Genomic DNA, 8,273 nt, shown 5'->3' on the forward strand with positions numbered 1-8,273 from the left:
ATAACCCACACCCAATTATTCTACTCAAGATACACAAGATATTGGGAGAAAAAAAAAAGAGAGAGAGGCAAGAGGAAAAAGTGTCACTTGTCCTAGGAGACTCCTAATTGAATCATTTAGGGCCTGAAAGCAGGGACAGAGAGTGAACGGTTCCAGGGGAGGGGGCAGTGACCAGGAATCACTGTAGGCTTCCAAGGTACCTGTTTCAGATATTCAGACTGCATGTCCTGAGGAGTGCCCTTGGACTCGTCACACCAGATGTCCAGATATATGGGTTTGAGAATTTGGTCAGGATCAACATGAGGTGCCAGGGAAGGGAGGGGGTTTCTCTTGCTGCCGGGCAGTCATTCTTAGTTGTAATGATTCTTGGATGGGCGACACACCTCTGCCTTTGTTCTGGTTAGTCTGTGGATCTGATGTCCCCCTCAGCCATCTCACACGCTGAAGTCTCCCCTTTGCTCTAATAATGGCCAATCTCTAGCCATACCACCGACATCCTCCACACCTTATTCTCCAGTAGGGGAAAAGAATGCCCAAATTGAACAAGATATACAAAATGTGAGGGCAAAGTAGACAGACTCAGAGCTGGAGCAGGAGTGTGACTTTCTGAGATTTTGGTCAAGCGAACTCTTCTACAGAGCGCTTGCTGATTCTAGAACCTGATCACTGGTGTTCCCTATTTTGTGGTAAGATACTGAGGCCAAGGAAGGCAGTGGCACCCAGACAGGTCTGACATGGCTGCTAGCAGAACCTGCACAGAAATTCAAGTAAGCTTCCATCTTGACTCTGACGAACACTGGAGCCTCTCCGATCCTTCTTCCATATCTGAGTCTGTCCTGTGCTGTCCTCAGTCGCTTCAGTCATGCCTGACTCTTTTTGACCCTAAGGACTGTAGCCAGTCCATAGGATTCTCCAGGCAAGAACACTGGATGGATTGCCATGCCCTCCTCCAGGGGATCTTCCCAACTCAGGGATCAAACCCAGGTCTCCTGCATTGCAGGTGAGTTCTTTACCATCTGAGCCTCCAGGGAAGCCCAAGAATACTGGAGTGGGTGGCCTATCCCCTCTCCAGGGGAACTTCCTGACCCAGGAACTGAACTGGGGTCTCCTGTACTGCAGACAGATTGTTTTTACCAGCTGAGCTACCAGGGAAGCCCCCCGACTGAGTCTACCTCAACTCAGTTACAATTCCCAACCTGTCTTCGAACAGGCCATTTGGAAAAGTGCTCTTTCCCAGCTCTGCCATGCTTTCTGCTCTTGGCATTCAATCCAGCTGCATCCATGTACCCTGCACTGTTGGTTCTCCAAGGCCTCCAGGGCAGGCTCTCCTGGCATAACCCTACACAAGCTAGTTAGGAGTGAGGCATTTACTCTTTCAAAATGAAAAAAGTCAGGGAAGAATTCCAGTTATAAGGTGGTAGAGAAAAGATAGTTTTCCCCCTTTCACCTCTCAGCAAGTAAGATGAGAAATAGAAACACACAGCTTTCTGATGAAACCACTAGGCTCTCCTCTTCTCAAATCACAATATGTAAAGACCGAGAATGACTGGAAGATTCCGGCCTGAGTGAAGTAGAGAAAGGTGCCTAACTCCTAAACAAGTAAGAGGAAGTAGAACAATGCCAGGAATAATGAACACTGCAAAGACCAGAAGAAACAAATAAAAACCTAGAAATAACACCCTTAGACAAGAAGAGAAAGTACATTCAGGAAATAAAAACAAGATACTAAAGAAAACAAATAATTGGAAAATAAGAATGGACTCTTGGAAATTAAGAATAAGAGATCTGAAATTTGGAAAATGGATAGAAAAGTGTGATGATAAAGTTGAAAGTCTCCCAGAAAGTAGAACAAAAAGACAAAGATACGAACAATAGAAGAGAAGAGACAGGGAAATTAGAAGCTTGATCCTGAAGGCCCAATATTCAACTAATAAAAGCTCCAGAAAAGGAAATTTGGAAAGATTTGAAAAGAAGACATAAAATTTCCTCCGACTGAAAGTAAGTCTTGACTCCCTCAATGGAAAGGGTCCCTCAAGTGCCGGTGAACAGAAACTATACCAAGTCATAGTATGCCAATTGCTAGTGCCGAAAACCACCCTGGGACAGATCCTCTGAGGAGGACCAAGGGGCGGTGATACGTACAAGAGATTTACTAGGGGAAATGCCTGTGAAGGATAAAAGGATAGAGAGCAAGCATAGACGGGCAGAGCCTTCAGATCACAATGCAGGTCTGATACCTATGAAAGGAGAGGGGAAAGACAGACTTGAGCAGGAAAAGCTTCAGACCCCAGAACAGTTCTACAAAGGTCCTCAGCCAGGGCAAAGAGGAGTCTCTGAACCCCAGGCTGTTCATGAAAGGAGCTCTACTTCAGGTAAGCCAAGCCTCACTCTAGTTTCTGTTGCTGTTTAGTTGGTCAGTTGTGCCCAACTCTTTTGAGACCCCATGGACTGCAGACCACAACGCTCCTCTCCATGGGGCTTCCCAGGCAAGAATACTGGAGTGGGTTGCCATTTCTTTCTCCAGGGCATCTTCCCAACCCAGGGATCGAACCCATGTCTCATGCCTGGCAGGCAGATTCCTTACCACTGAGCCACCAGGGAAGCCCAGCCTCCCTCTAGCACCCTCACCTTATTCAGTTATCAGCTGGAAGCCGCCCGAGGGAAGGATGGCCGCTTTGTTCACAAGGCATTGAATACAGAGATGTGGCAGCTGGGCTGTCAGTCAACTCTGATTTACACAGCAGATTATCTTTAAGGGATAGCTAAACAGGGAACTGTTATGGCTGCCACCGTCCATTTCTTGCCCTTTACAGGCCAAATGCCCCATGGTTCCTACTGGTCTCTCTTCCAGAGGAAAAATTTAGAAGAGGGAAGTTATGGGAAGAACTACAGCCCTTGATGCTGACATTTGTCTCGAGGTCCCAAATAGGATCCGTTCTCTTCCACCTACACCATCCGATCTAAATTTCCCTCCCCCTCAGTTATCAATTCTGCAGCTTTTTGGTGGCTTACTTAGTGAGATGACCCAAACTTTCATTCTAGAGGGGTCTTAGTAATCACATTCTTTTCAGGCAGAACTTGTTGCCTATATCTGTTCAAAAATTGAGCATGGGTGGAGAAGAGGTGCCCACGAGGATCACCTGGGATCCAAAGACATTTCCTCCTTGCCCCCATTGTGTAAAAAGCGGCTCCAACTTCTCCTACGGACCAAAGTCAATGATCTCTGCCTAGATGAAGACTCACTTCACCAGCTGGTCACATGGTACAAGGCATCCAAAATGCCCTGGTTGCAGCTATAGCAAGCGGTTCACTGGGACACTTGCTGTATTTCCTGTTAAGAGTGCACCGCATTTGGGTAGCAGGACCTCTACCACAGAGCCGCAGAGACAAGAAACAGCAAGCTCCCCAGTGGGCTGCTGGGACTGACGATACCTGGTACCTCTCCTGCTTCCACCCCTTGGTTCCCAGACCAGCACAGTCTTCCCACTGAGGACGCACATCATACAGAGGACCTGGTGTGATGTGCACAGTGCCTCCTGAAGGTGAGAACCCTACCCTCTCCAGGTACAGCTGTCTCCAAGCTGGAGTTACGCCTGTGCCTTGGCAACCATTCCAGTGCTTTCTGAAGCTTGCTCCTTCTCGGTGATACAATATGTGATGTGATCATGAGCCTCCTCTCACAACTCCTTTGCTATGAAGTGGATCTGATAGCTGACATTACGCTTCATGACTTGCTGCTGTTCAGTCACTAAGTCGTGTCCGACTCTTTGTGACCCCCATGGACCGCAGCATGCCAGGCTTCCCTGTCCAGCACCAACTCCTGGAGCTTACTCAAACTCACATCCATTGACTCGGTGATGCCATCCAACCATCTCATCCTCTGCTGTCCCCTTCTCTTCCTGCCTTCAATCTTTCCCAGCATCAGGGTCTTTTCCAGTGAGTCAGCTCTTCACATCAGGTGGCCAAAGTATTGGAGTTTCAGCTTCAGCATCAGTCATTCCAAAGAATATTCAGTACTAATTGCCTTTAGGATGGACTGGTTGGATCTCCTTACAGACCAAGCGATTCTCAAGAGTCTTCTCCAACACTACAGTTCAAAAGCATCAATTCTTCAGTGTTCAGCTTTCTTTATAGTCCAACTCTCACATCCATACATGACCACTGGAAAAACCATAGCTTTGACTAAACAGACCTTTGTTGGCAAAGTAATATCTTTGCTTTCTAACATGCTGTCTAGGTTGGTCATAGTTTTTCTTCCAAGGAGCAAGCATCTTTTAATTTCATGGCTGCAGTCACCATCTGCAGTGATTTTGGAGCCCCCCAAAATAAAGTCTCTCACTGTTTCCACTGTTTCCCCATTTGTTTGCCATGAAGTGATAGGACCGGATGCCATGGTCTTAGTTTTCTGAACATTGAGTTTTAAGCCAACTTTTTCACTCTCTTCTTTCACTTTCACCAAGTGGCTCTTCAGTTCTTCTCTTTCTGCCATAAGAGTGGTGTCATCTGCATATCTGAGATTATTGATATTTCTCCCAGCAATCTTAATTCCAACTTGTGCTTATATCTCCCAGAGTTTCCTAAATTCATGTCCATTGAGTTGGTGACAAGCAATCTGTAAGTCCCCAGACAATGGTGCCCGCTGAATCTCTGTGAGGAACAGTGGCAAACCTACAGTCAGAACAGATCTGAGGACAGGCTGCTGAGCCCCCCAGGACAGAGGGGCTGATGTAGCTGACTTGCCACGAAGCAGCCAGCTGAAGGTGAAAAAGCTATTTTTCAACTCAGCTAGTCCTGGACTCTATTTCATCCACATTTTCCTTGAAAACTGGCCGGTCCACCTAGGAAATCATTTCTTTCTTGCACACCTATTATCTGTAGCTACATACGAGTTCACCCTTCCATCATTTTCTCTGTAGATCTCTCAGCACAAATCCAAATATTTTTAGGTGAATATTCCAAGTTACCAAACATTCACAAACCATTTCATTCCTACATAACACAGATCTAGATTTTATTTCCAGCCTCTTATTAGGCTTCTGTTTCCTACCGTTCAGTCCCCAAACCAATGCCAGTTATTTTTTGCTCCTCTTCTGTCTATATCCTACTGCTGATACCAATTCCTAGTACCAATAGATACCAATCCCTGACACCAAAAGCCATTGCCACAAAATGCTATATGACAAACATCCAAAAACTCAGTGGCTTAAAATAACAGCAATTTATTATCATTGATAATATCAGCTGAGGGTTGGCAGATCTCCGCTAGGCTCAGCTGGGCAGCTTTGCTGATTTAGGTTGAACTTGGCCAAGACTGACTGGCTTTGTTCCATCTATTAGAACCAATGGGCTAGTCATCAGCGTGTTCTGCTGCTTCTGATGACAAAGGGTGAGAGAGCAAGCTCAGTCACATAAGTGCTTTTCAAATTCTGCTTGCAACAGTCTGCTAATATCCCATCAGCCAAAGTAAGCCACATGGCCAAGGTTAGGATCCACCAGCTGGGAAGCATAGTCCACTCACCTGAGTGGGAGGGAAAGGAAGAACAGTGAGCAATAATCCAATCAAGCACATATGCTCTTGTGGATTCTCAGATCATCTCCAAAGAGGAAAAATCTTCAGGTACGAAGGATTGACTGGGAATTGGAATTCCCAGAACTTCTCAAGAGTAATACCAGAAGCAGGAAGTAGGAAACCCAACATGGGAGAGAGATAAAGAAGATGTCCAGTTGACAGCACATGGAAATTCCAACCTGCTGCACACACACGAAGCTACAGGAGCTATCTTTAGCAGAATACCGGGCTCCCTGGCTCTCTGCAGTGTGGGGAACTGAACTTGTGCAGAACTCATCTAAAATGCTATTGTGAAGAATGGGAGCACTCAAGTATACATACAACAGAAAGCTAGAAAAAGTGCCACACTTACCAACTTTGAAGTGAAGTCAAGTCAAGTCACTCAGTTGTAGGAAAGTAAAAAAGACACCTATGAGAAGAAATATAATCATAGTTCACTATGCTTCGGCTATAAACAATATCTCATATTAATTTAGTCATAAAATTATAGTAAAACTGTACTGAAGGATGAGAAGAAGAAAGCAATATCCTTCTCTACCGTAATAAAATGTTACTAGATGTTATCCAACATCAATAAATCTGGAGAAGGCAATATAAAACGTATTTTTTAGCAATATGGAAGAAATGTATCGACTCTGGAAAGAGGAATTAGAAAATATGAAGTGTGAGACGTGGAATTGCCATTTTTTGTTGCAAGTCTTCTATCAATATTTGATGATTTTGTAAAAATGTATGCATATATTATTCTGATAAATTTTGAAAGGTCTAAGGAAAACTAATACAATAAGCCATTTAACACCAGGGGGAGAACAAATTTCATCCATTTCATCATTTATTAAATAATCATTTATGCTTGGATTCAGACATCAGAATAAAGATTAACACCACACTATGTTTAGTAATTACAACAGGTTTTCATATATTTAGTCTTGTGATTTAATTTTCACAACTCTATGAGGCTGACAAAGAAGCAAATTTATCATGATATTAATAAATCTTAAGCTTCAAGACCCTTCACTGAATGGACCCCTTCCTAACTCTGGTATGGGGCCCATGTGATATATTCATACACACACAAAAAGACCTTTTGTTAATATGATAGTTTCTTTACACTTTACTTCCAAAGCATTGTACTTCCCTTATATATCCATGGGCATCATTTCTAAATAAATATACATTTTGTACCACCCAATTTGTATTCACAATTTTGTATTTTTTTGTTTAAAAAGGGTCCCCCAAAGAGGATACACTTCAAGGCCCATAAGATCAGAATTCATCCCTAGGTAAGTACTATCTATCTCATTTTACAAACTGATGAATGAGTTTCAGTGACTTTGCCCAAGTTTGCATCTCTGGACCTAAATTCAGATATTTGAATGTACAAATCCATTTTCTTTCCACTACTCCAGAATCCATCTCTAGATGGTGGAAGAAAGGTTAAGAGACATCAGCTCCTTCCTGGGAATATCATTCCTGGAACATGGATGGAAAGGAGGCAGTCCCAAGTCATCAGGATTCAGGTGGTGGTGGTCTGGGTAACAGGTGGAAAGATACGAAAGGGAAGTTCACTGAAGACAAATAATGATGACACGTAATTTTCTCTTCAGTCGGCTTTGCCTAGTGCTTGGAGAGCAATTACACTAAGATGCCACCCGTGAGACACAACCTACCTGGAGTAGAAAGAGGCCATCTCCTCCTTCCAGATCTCTCTTATTTCACCATGGCTTCTGGGAACAGATCTTGCATCTCCCTAATGCATCTCTAGCTGGTGGAAAGAGCTTGAGGGGCAGGTTGGAGTCAGAGCTCCCAGAATTGAAAGAGATGCCTGGTGGCAGTTAGTTCAACTCAATAAGAGGAGGCGGAGCTCAGTGAGAGGCAGCACATGGAGTGGTTAAGAGTACGACTTTGTGCAAGTTATTTAATCCCTATGTCTCAGTGTATTCATTAGCAAACTAAAGATAACAAAATGAGACCCTACTCCTTCGTCTACAATTCAGAATCTATAAATCTAAAATGATTTCAAAGGATTTCCCTGGTGGTCCAATGGCTAAGACTCTGCGCTCCGAATGCAGGAGGCCCAGGTTCGATTCCTGGCCAGGGAACTTGTCTCACATGCTGCAACTAAAGATCCTGAATGCCCCAACTAAGGCCTGGCAAAGCCAAATGAATACATAAATAAATACATTTTAAATAAATAATGTTGAAAAAATAATGTCAAAACCAACTTCATGAGAAGAGCTGACCTGAATTCATTTGGCAGCAAAATCTAACCCATTCATGTATGTGTTCCATTTAATGTTAAATTCACATGCCTTATCACAGAAATATTCATGTATTTGATAGTTCCATGGGGGTGTTTTCTAACACCAGATAAATGTGCCATGCACCTTTCTATTAAGCCTTTAGAATAAAAGTCTATGAATCTAAAGCGCCTATCTAAAAGGCTGCTGTTGGGGATTAAATTAGTAAGGTAGGAAAGGTGCTCAGAATGGTACGTGGCACAAAAATAAGTGCTCTAAACAGGTTTTCTGTTGTTCCTGGGAACACCCTCTGTAAGTATATTCCTAAGAGATGTTATCTGGCCTTTATCTGACTCTCAGGGAGGAGAACACACTTCCTATGAGACAATCTAGTTTAAATGCTGGATATTTTGAGTCTAATCTACTCTTATAATTTATAAGATTATAAAGATCTTATAAAACTA

The 8,273-nt window shown here is 43.5% G+C and overlaps 1 non-coding gene across 1 annotated transcript; it reads left to right on the forward strand.

Annotated features, from left to right (window-relative positions):
- Positions 1–7,598: 7,598 nt before the first annotated feature.
- On the forward strand, positions 7,599–7,671 carry TRNAR-CCG. The gene has a single exon. It is a non-coding gene; the product is annotated as a tRNA-Arg (tRNA).
- The last annotated feature ends 602 nt before the right edge of the window (positions 7,672–8,273 follow it).

This window comes from Oryx dammah, unplaced genomic scaffold (assembly GCF_014754425.2).
Source record: "Oryx dammah isolate SB20612 unplaced genomic scaffold, SCBI_Odam_1.1 HiC_scaffold_26, whole genome shotgun sequence".
Classification (NCBI taxonomy): Eukaryota; Metazoa; Chordata; class Mammalia; order Artiodactyla; family Bovidae; genus Oryx; species Oryx dammah.